At 48.4% G+C, this 11,082-nt stretch overlaps 1 long non-coding RNA gene across 1 annotated transcript; it reads right to left on the bottom strand.

Annotated features, from left to right (window-relative positions):
* Nucleotides 1-6,781: 6,781 nt before the first annotated feature.
* Nucleotides 6,782-8,714, bottom strand: LOC132657817 (uncharacterized). The gene is made up of 3 exons (XR_009596514.1): nucleotides 8,572-8,714; nucleotides 8,168-8,291; nucleotides 6,782-7,099 (listed from the first exon to the last, which is right to left on the bottom strand). It is a non-coding gene; the product is annotated as an uncharacterized LOC132657817 (long non-coding RNA).
* Nucleotides 8,715-11,082: the final 2,368 nt, after the last annotated feature.

Genomic DNA, 11,082 nt, shown 5'->3' with positions numbered 1-11,082 from the left:
ATGGTGTACTCCACAGAGACCCAGCCGGCTCCTTGAAATTCCTCCGAGAGACTTTCTGAAGTGCCACATTGTGACGAGCAGGGAAGAGTAAGAGGGAAAGAGAGAAGGGAAAATGGGCATAATTAGCCAAGCAGATTAGGCGATTCAACAAAGATCATACAGTCTCAGCAGGCAGAGGAGCTGCGGTATTTATCAACATACCTCGCCTTTGCCTCTCGGTCTCCAGACCTTTCTGTTTTCTCAGTGAGATAAACAAGCTCAGAGCCATCTTCCTGGAATATGCAGAGATTGAAGGCCTTATCCTGAGCAAATAAGCAGATTTTCCTGGGGTCCTCAGCAGCTGGCTGGCAGTGGGTTTCCCCCAAGCCCACAGGTCTTGGGGAAAGGGACTGTGTTCAAAAGAAGCCTTGCCCCAGGACTGAGATCACTCTGGTGGGTATCCAGCTTTGGGGTCATGGGTCCAGTCTGGTTACCAGCTGTGTGCTTGGTACTCAGGTTGGGTGGGTTGCAGTGGGACTTAGGATCCACTTTGATGGTATTTGGCCCCTGCCCTGATTGTCCCAGGGCTATGCTGGTTATTTGGGCTACGATCTGGGGAGGCCTTGGGATTCCCAGGTGGTGCTAGTGGTAAGAACCCACCTGCCCATGCAGGAGACATAAGGAACACTGGTTCAATCCCTGGGTCGGGAAGATCCCCTGGAGGAGGGCATGGCAAACCATTCCAGTTTTCCTGCATGGAGAATCCCATGGACAAGAGGAGCCTTGTGGGCTATAGTCCACAGGGTCACAGGGAGTCAGATAAGACTGAAGTGACTGAGCACACACACACACACACACACACACACACACACACTCATACACGTGCTGGGGAGGGCTCATTCTGTGCATGCACACACCTGTATGAGAAACCTGTCTGGGTGCACACAGTCAACCTGTTTGGTAAACCAGAAAAGAAGACCTCACCACCACCACTCAAAGAAATGGGATTCAGGGCTTAACGCAGTAAAAAAAACTTCGAAGCTCCTGTTTACTATTTAAGCCAGCTCAGCCCCTATACCCACTCTGACCTCAGGCCCAGTCACATAGGGATAGACAGCTTTTGGGGGCTTTGGAAAACTGATGAAAGTTATGCAAACTCTTTCCAGAAAAAGTACAGATGTACCCACACATGCCCAAGTTGTGGTGCAGTTTCATGGGGATACAGATCTCGACCATGAACCCCAGATTTCAAAACTCTGAAGAAGGGGTGGTATTGAAGGGATGGTCTGCTTTGTTAGCTGATCCTGGGTGGATCCCATAGAGACATTGCCTGGGCAGACGGTCATCCAGAAATTGACCAGCCCCTGGAACAGGAGGGCTCTAGAGCGGGCTTTAGGTTTTATTTCCTGTGTTCTCCTGGTTGTGTTTTCAGGCCTCTGGGTTTCTGAGAGAAAGGAAAGTGAGAGGCCGGCAGGTTAGGCCTTAGTGACCCCAAGAGAGGAGAGAAGCCAGGATCCACAGGGAGCCTGTGCAACTGCCTCCTGCCTTGTGGGATCTTTGTCACCTCTGCTCTGTGCCCCAGATATCCCAGCAGATGATCTCTCGGGGAAAAAGGGGATTTCGTGCTGGCTTCAGAAGACAGCAGAGCAGGCTGGCTGGGGAGACTGGATGCCCTGCTACAGCCAGGCTGGAGAGAGAATGCCAAGGGACAGAGCAGTGGGGGCTGCCCCAGAAAGGAAGAGAAGGAACTGAGGCCCCGGGGCTGTGAGGGAGGGACAGGAGCCACATGAGCGCTGTTCGCAGAAGATGCTAGGCCAGGAAGGATTCCGAGATCCGAAGAAAGCTCTTTTCTGCAGGACTCCCCACTTTTTTCCTGGTTGCATCTGAGTACCCCCGACTTCCCCACACCCTCCCCTCACTGCCCCCAGCCCCCTCAGAGTGTGTGATGGATGTTCTGTCAAGGAGGGAGGGTTCGATCTGGATTTCCAATCTCCTCTGGATGCACCACCGCCAAAATACAATACGCAATTACAGGGGCACGATACATCAGTGACCACTGAGGAAAGAAACCCTATCTGGACAGCAACGCCAATGGCTGGCATCTAACTGCATGACCACAGTCAGCCCAGAACCCCTGGGCTCTCTCACAGGGAGCCAGCAGCCTCCCAACAACCCAGCACACCTCTCAAGCCCTAGCCTCACCTTGTCTTCAGCCGCCAGCACTCATGTGGCTCCTGTGTCCGGGCTCTGCACAAAGGCGGCAGAGCATCATGGCAGGGGCCCTGGGATCAGAGGGGCCCATGCCCGTTCACTCACTCATCCACTGACTGGCACTTTTGGAGCATCCCTCACCTGCCAGGTGCTGTTCTAGGCTGTGGGGTGTAGCAGTGAACAGGACTGACCGCCCAGGGAGTGGACATTCTAAGGAGGACCCTGAGGTGTGGATTCCTGGGTGGATACTGCTCTCCCCACCACATGAGCTCCCTAGCCACACCCTCTTGCAGAGCGATAGGGCAGATTCCTTCAAAATGGTCTGGGGGGCAGCTTCAGGGCCCTCAGACCCTGCCCTCCCACCTCCCACCTCCTTGAGTTAAGAAGGCAGATGTCAGGATCCATTTTTCTCTCTTCCTGTCTCCTGCGGTTCCAGGCCTGGCCCTGGCAGGGTTCTGTGAGTACTCTAGAGTAAAGCGCTTCCCTTCTCTGCTCCTGGTTATTCTCAACGATGCATGCGTGACTATGTGATCAGTCACTTCAGTCATGTCCAACTCTTTGCAACCCTATGGACGACAGCCCAACAGGTTCCTCTGTCCATGGGATTCTCCAGGCAAGAATACTGGAGAGGGTTGCTATGCCCTCCTCCAGGGGATCTTCCCAACCCACGGGCTGAACCCAAGTCTCCTACGTTTCCTGCATTGCAGGCAGATTCTTTACTGCTTAGCCACTGGAGAAGCCCATTCTCAATTATAGGATGAGGCTAATGACACCTGCTCCAGGCACATCACAGGGATTTTGCTAGGACTGCGGAACCCACAGTGGGTCCAGATAGAGAAGAGTCCTCAGGAGTCACTGAGCCCAAAGCCCTCTTTTCACAGAAGAAGAAACTGAGGTTCCGAGTGGTACCTAGAAAGAGAGTCTGAGAAAGCTCTTGGTGACTGGAAAGCTCTCTATAGATACAAGGAATTGTTATATTATTGTGGTTATTTTCCCTCGGAGCACACTGGCTGGTCTCTCACGGCCTTAGCAGGGAAGGGAGGCACGAGTGTAGAGTCCTTCCCTGCAGGTCCCCGAGCCCTTCATTTGTCCTTAAAGACCTCACTGGCCCCAAGCCTCATATGGCTCCCTCTGCTGTGGCTGCCCAGCCCCACTAAGAGGAAGGAAGCTGTTTATTGCTTTCTTGCGTGGTGGGGGAGGCTGGAGTTATAGGCTAATTAAACCACAGACAGATTCCTCAGCAGTTGGCTGGGACCATAAGTGCTGTTACAACAGTGAAAGGCCAGAGATGACAGATGGAGTTTTTTCAAGACTATGTCACCGTCGCCCCCGAACACGGCTTCTACTCCACCCCTCGGCTTCGGGGCCATGCTCCATGGGGCGACTGCTCTGTGTCAGGGAAGTGTGTAGACAACGAGGGGAAAAGGCAAGAACAAAGAAGAACAAAGCCGGCTCAGTCTAAACACAAAAGCAAGAAATAGCAAACTGACCCACACCATGGTCTCCTCGGAAGCATATAAATTGTCCAAGAAACTTCTCAATGAAAGACTTGGAGAGTCCTTCCCAAAGTCTAACTGAGATCACCCATGTGCCAAGATAGTGAAGGGACGGGGGAAAGGAAAACGATGACTGAGCCACGGGACGGAAGCAGGGAGGTGGGAGAGGGATGGACAAGGACCACGCTGCGGCAGACTGCTGACCTCTAGACGGGTGTTCCTCTTTGTGCACCAGTCAACAGAGAGGATTACACCTTTGTCCTTCCTTCCTCCCGCCTCTTCCAGGAAGTTGAGTTAGATGAGATATAGCCAAAGTCTGGACTTAACTTTGGTTTCCATGCTACCCACAGTCACTGAGGGGGAAGGAGGAGGGTGACAAATTAATGACCTCATAATTTAAAATGACCTGTAAAGTGTGGAGATTCCTTAAAAAATTGCTAATAGAACTGCCATATGGCCCAGCAATCCCACTGCTGGGCATACACACCAAGGAAACCAGAATTGAAAGAGACACATGTACCCCAATGTTCATCGCAGCACTGTTTATAATAGCCAGGACATGGAAACAACCTAGATGTCCATCAGCAGATGAATGGATAAGAAAGCTGTGGTACATATACACAATGGAGTATTACTCAGCCGTTAAAAAGAATACATTTGAATCAGTTCTGATGAGATGGATGAAACTGGAGCCGATTATACAGAGTGAAGTAAGCCAGAAAGAAAACACCAATACAGTATACTAACACATATGTATGGAATTTAGAAAGATGGCAATGATGACCCTGTATGCAAGACAGCAAAAAAGACACAGATGTGTATAGCGGACTTTTGGACTCAGAGGGAGAGGGAGAGGGTGGGATGATATGGGAGAATGGCATTGAAACATGTATACTATCATGTAAGGATTGAATCACCAGTCTATGTCCAATGCAGGATACAGCATGCTTGGGGCTGGTGCACGGGGATGACCCGGAGGGATGTTGTGGGAAGGGAGGTGGGAGGGGGGTTCATGTTTGGGATCGCATGTACATCCGTGGTGGATTCATGTCAATGTATGGCAAAACCAATACAGTATTATAAAGTAAAATAAAGTAAAAATAAAAAGTTTTTAAAAAGCGCAAGATATTGGAGCTAGGAAATAAAGTACAGTAATAAATTTTATTTCTCTGAAAGCAATACATTTAACTATTTTGTAACAAAATAAAAAATAAAAAAAAATAAAAATAAAATGACCTGTAGGGAAGGAGTGTATCTGGGTGTGGAATTTGCCAAGTTGCATTTGAGTTCCCTCCTCCCTGCCTCTTGAACAGTTCATTTAATCTTCTCTGGGCCTTTGGTTCCTCCACTGTAGTAAATACAACTAAATATTCCTGCCTTATGGGATGCTGTAAAGTTCAAGAGGGATCATGCATTTAATACCCCATGGTGCTTGGCAGAGTGAATTGTGATTATTCAACCACTCATCAGAAGACATGGGCTCCAAGAGGAGTTGGATCCTTCACTACCTGAAAGAATAAATCTCCACTTTGTTTGACAATGAATTCTCCACAGCCTTTAGACTCGGAAAATCCACCCTAAAGTCTAGTTTGACTTCCACCTGCTGCAAGATATGTTTGTCACTCAGTCGTGTCCGACTCTTTGTGACCCCAAGGACTGTAACCCGCCAGGCTCCTCTGTCCATGGAATTCTCCAGGCAAGAATCCTAGAATGGGTTGCCATTTCCTTCTCCAGGGGATCTTCCCAACCCAGGGATCTAACCCAGGTTTCCTGCACTGCAGGAAGATTCTTTACCATCTGAGCCACCAGAGTCCCCAAAAGTACAGATCCAGAAGACGTCATTGAGAGTTAGAAGAACTGGTGTTCAAAGGAGGCCCGGCTCCCACCTCCCTCCAACTGGGAAGACACTGTAAATCCATCCAGCCTGTTTATCTCTCCTTCCTGCCGCCCACGATCCTCAAAACTCTACAAGGTCACTTGGCCCAGCTGGAGTCCCAGCTCAGGCACTGATGTGATGCAGTCTGACAGCCCTGTCTCCCGCTGCCAGGCCAGGGCCTGGACAGAGGCTGCCAGGCTGCTGCTGGGATGGGGCGGGGGTGGGAGGGCAGCTGCGTGTCAGCCTGGTCGCAGCCTGGGGGAAGCAGGGACCGAGGAGCTGCAAAGTGCTATCAGATAGAAAAACTGAAGAGAAAGTTGCGGGATGCCTCCTCCCCTCTCCCTGTCCCCATCTGCCACCTTCACCCCCTCCCCACCCCATACCCTGCAGGCTCTGAGACCAGCTAGAGTCTGGGAGTCCCCATCACTCGGGTTACTGAGTTCAGGACGTGGGTAGGGAGGAAGAGGGGACCTGAGACCCTCTCACTCTGCCCTGAGTTGCAGCTGTCCCTCCTCCTCATGGCTTCATTGTCCTGCAGAGCTCAGCATCTCCCCACTGAGACCCCACCTCCCATGTATGTTTTTCAACAGCCCCTTCAGGGCCCCGAAAAAAGAGAAACTGACATGTGAGAAGACCCTGCTTTGTCCCAAGGACTATGTCAGGCACTTGTATGTTACCTCCTTGAAATCTTCAAGCCGTAAAGTCTGTTGGGGACCAGGGGAGGGGAAGGGAGGAGGGGGAGGGAGGAGGGGAAGGGGCAATGGCACACCTAGTCTCCAGACTATAACAAGAGTTGGGAACTGTCTACAGAGGTGTGGGTGCAGCTTAAGGAAACTAACCGCAGTTGGTGGGCTGTCCTTAGACTAGCGCAGCAGGGTCTCTGCCCTTCCCTGGGTCTGAAGGGACAAGGGCAGAAGCAGGTAGTTACTGGCACAGAGAGAGTCACGTTCAGAGCAGGGGTAGGGGACCACCTGATAGGAGCTGTGGCCCTTGATGGAGGAACATGGCCAGCTGATGGGGATGCTGTGGAAAAAGGGACTCAATCCCAGGCTCACTGCTCTCCTGAGCTCTGATATCCTGCTGGTGCTGCCCACTGGCCCAGCCCAACCCGGGGGCCAGAGAGCAAGGATGTTGTGGATGCTGTGCGTTGGGGCGGAGCAGGTGGGGAAGGGTGGAGAGCGGACCGGGAGAGGCAAAGAGCAGGTGGTCAGCACGCATGAGACAGGAATGATCCTCGTTTACAGGGGGGCAGAGTCCACTGCCAGTTATAGAGGCAGACCCCACACCTGTGTTCTCCATAATTTTATCTGTCCAATGTCCTCTCTCCAAGAAGTAGGACAGGAGGTAAGGACGGACGGGTGGCAGAGTCTTCTCATCTCGCCTGATCTGAGCTTCCAGCTCCTGACAGTTCCCCAACCCCTGATGCTCTGATAGTCTCTCAGGTCCGCAGAAGGTACAGAATCTAACTCAACTCGACCCTCAACTGGCTTCTGACCTTGAGAAGTCCCTTAGGCTCTCTGGGCTTCAGTTTTCGCATCTGTGAAAAAAAAAAAAAAGAGTAAAATACTGTCCCTGCTTCTGTTACAGATATTTTGAAAGGATGAAAGTGGGATACACATGTAAAATTCTTTGGCATTAAAATCAAGCCACAAATGCAGAAGAAAAATTATGTTTTAATTTAATAAATGTTTATGAGACAAATTAATACCTGCAGGCATTGTTCCTCGTGCTGAGGGTGTAACAGCAAACAAACAGGCAAGTGTCTGCCTTCCTTGGGGAGGAGGACAATGAACAAACACAGGAGCACAGAGTATGTGAAATGCCTGAAGGGCAAAGGAAGCAGCGTGGGCACTGGGAGGGCGGGGAGAGAGGGCTGCTGTTGTATACAGGATGGTTTCAGAAGACTTTGGGAGAAACCATTTGAACAAAAATTTGAAGGAAGTAAGAAAGAAAGACTTATGGAGATGCAGGGCAAGGAAACAGCAGATGGAAAGGCCCTGAGGCTGAAGAATATCGGCCATCTGACAAAAAGCATGGAGGCCAGCATGGATAGACACAAGTGATTGAGATGAAGGGGTTAGGGGGCCACACTGCGGGATAGTAAACTGAGGGAAACAAGAGTGGAAGTGGGGAGAACTGATAGAGGCTATTGCAGTCGCCCCCTGATGCTGGGAAAGGTTAATGGCAGAAGGAGAAGGGGGTGACAGAGGATGAGAGGGTTGGATGGTGTCACTGACTCAATAGCCATGAGTTTGAGCAAGCTCCAGGCGATGGTGAAGGACAGGGAAGCCTGGTGTGCAGCAGCCCATGGGGTTGCAAACAGTTGGATACGACTTTCCAACTGAACAACAAGATAAGAGGTGATAGGTTGCACTCGTTGGAGGTACAGTAGGCCCCCCCTCTATATACGAATGAGTTCTGTTCCAAGAATGGGTTTCTTTGGTCCAGTTTGCTCATAAGTCTAACAAAGTTAGCCTAGGTACCCAACTAACACAGTCAGCTATATGGTACTATCCTGTAATATGTTTATAATATTTGTCACGCAAATAGTACATAAATAAGCACAAAAAATAAATAAAACATTTTTAACCTTATAGTACAATACCTTGAAAAGACAGTGGTACAGCGCAACAGCTGGCATACCGGGGCTGGCATCGAGTGAACAGGCGAGAAGAGTTACCGACTGGAGGAGGGAGAGGAGGTGGGAGACGGTGGAGCTGAACCTTTGTCTGTAACAGGAGATGGAGGGCAAACTGCAGTTTCAGTCATGCCTGACGTTGATGGCACAGGTTCTGGTTCCTTGCTGGTTTCAATGCTATGTACCTTCTTGGAAAAGCTGTCCAGGGATTTCTGGGTAGTGGCTTTCTTTTTGTCATCATGGATGACATGGTGGTGCTGAATGGCATTCTGAACGGCTGCTACAACCTTCGTGTGCTGTGCTATGTTTGGGTCCTGGGCCTCAAAAACTAACAGTGCCTCTTCGTGTAAAGAAAATCCCCTTGCCATTACCTGCATCATAGATCTCTTTGATTCTTTAGTTACTTCTTCTTCTTTTTGTCTCTCCTCATCCATTCTCTGGGCCTCCAATTCCATTCTTATTGCTTGGTGCTTCTAAGCAGTATGAGCTACATTATTACTGCTTTTACGCTTGCTTCCAGACATCCTGGGTTTGAAATAAAGATACTGTACTACTGTCTTCTATACAGTGTCGTACAGCAAAGTGCACAAAACACAACCATTTGTAGAGGATGCACCCACCTGACAACGTACCCCAGACATGTGGACTAACTTGAGTGGTTGGACACGCGAACACACATTCATAACTTTGAAATTTCCCAATTTGAAGGTTCATATGTAGGGGACTTACTGTAATGGGAGTGATCAGATACCAGCAAAACCAGAGGATTGTTCATGGACTGGATGTGAATTATGAAAGACAAAGAGAAGTTAAGATTGATCTCACAGTTTTTGGCCTAAGCAGCTAGATAACAGTGTCGCCATTTGCAGAGCTGGAAAAATTGTGGGTGGGACAGCTTTAAGGGGAAATTTTGTTCTGGACTTGTTAAGTAGATCTGAATGTTAGCTATATGGAGCTGGAATCAGAGGCAGGACTGGGCTAAAGTTATACATCCAGAAGCTGTCAACACACAGATGGTATTAAAGCCACAGGTCTGGGAGAGACCACCCCAAAGTAAGTCTGAGGCCCAAGGCCAGAGCCCTCAGGCCAGGTCAGAGGCCAAAAAGAAGAGCTTGAGAGTCAACAGTCAGTGAGGGAGAGGAAGAACCAGGCAAGGAGCACACAAACCAGCAAAAAGAAACCTCAAAGACTCATCTTACTTTTGAATTTTGCTGCCCCAAATCAAAATAAAGTATTAGCCAATAAAACTGAGCAATGATTGAAAGATTAGTCCCTTGTGACCAGCCTGAGTTCATCCCAGTCATACAGGCCAATTCAACATTAGAAAACATGTTAACATAGTTCACTGTGTGATAAAGGAAGGTTTTATGTGGCTATCTTGCTACAACCAAAAAAAGCATTGACAAAATCCTACATATTTTCATCATTAAAAAAAAAAGCCTCAATAAATAGGAAGAAAATTACACTTCCTTAATTCCATTACGTCTAAAGAATGTTTAAAAATGTTACCTTTCTGTCTGGAAAGAGTATGTGGATGTCTGTCCTGTTCAACATGTTTCTGAAGGTTGGTCACTGCCTTAAGTGAAGAAAAAGAAGAATGGAGGGGGAATAGAAAAAGGATGAAGGAGAAAAATATTATTTTCAAATGATATGATCATTTACCTAGGAAATTCGAAAGAATGACATGACAGACTGTTAGTAAGATTTCAGCACATTGGTAAAGTATCAGAACAACAACCAAAAAATTCACACTTCCCTCCATGCTACCAATTTTTTAAAAAAGACATCCAAAATAGGGAAAAAACAGTAAGAAGAAACGCCTCTAAGTTTCCAAGGGATGGACCCAGTTAAGATTTGAACAAAACTGTAATGCAATAACTGGGAAACTCAACTCAGCATTACAGAAAAAGATCTAAATAAATGGAGAGACATCTAACGTTCCTGGAAGGGAAGTCTCAGCATCGTGAAGATGTCCATTCTCCCAAATACAAAGCAACTTCTGTCAAAATCCCCACAGAATTTTATGGAACTTGATCAACAGAATTTAAATTCACCCACAAGAGAAAAAGAATTAGAAAACCCAGGCAATTGTTGAAAGAGAAGTCTGTTGAAGAGGGATCTACCCTTCTAGCATAAAATACATAATAATGACCTAAGCTATAGTCATTAAAACAGCAAGACAGGAGCCTGAGAATGGATAGGTAATAAACAGATCATGTAGGTGCAAAAGTAACTGATGACAGCATTTCTGATTAATGATCTGGGAGGGACTGCTCATCCGTGAGTTCACAAGTTAAGGCAGCACTGGTACAGCTGCCTGTTGTGTCAGTTTGAGGTACTCCTTGCTGCTCATGACAGAGAACTTGAAATAACCCAGCTTCAATAATAAGGAAATGGATTGCTGGCATAAGGAAGTCCAGAGGCAGATAAGGAAGTAACGAGGCCTCAGGGTTGGCCAAACCCAGGGGCCCTGACTCTGTTCTCTAGGCTTCCTTTATGGCTGTGCCCCTTTCCCATGTTGCCCTCATCCTCGGGCTGACTTCTCTCATGGTGCCGAAGAGCCTGACAAGCTCCTGAATCCATAGCCACAAATCATGATGTCCAGTGGAAGAAAGGGATTCTTATTTTCTCTCAGTGCAGACTTTGAGAAAAGAGCAAACTATTTCCCTTAGGTGCACTCAGTAAACTTCCCCTCATCTTAACTGGGTTTTATGCTCATCCTGAACTAATCACCATGACCAACATTATGCCATGCTCAGATGATTAGGCTAGGTGTCCACCTGATGCAAAGGGCTGACTCACTGGAAAGACCCAGATTCCGGGAAAGATTTGAAGGCTAAAGGAGAAGGGGATGAGATGGTTAGACAGCATCACTGACTCAA

Source organism: Ovis aries, chromosome 15 (genome assembly GCF_016772045.2).
Source record: "Ovis aries strain OAR_USU_Benz2616 breed Rambouillet chromosome 15, ARS-UI_Ramb_v3.0, whole genome shotgun sequence".
NCBI lineage: Eukaryota > Metazoa > Chordata > Mammalia > Artiodactyla > Bovidae > Ovis > Ovis aries.
The sequence above is the reverse complement of the archived record's forward strand: the minus strand, read 5'-3'. Positions and strand labels throughout refer to the sequence as shown.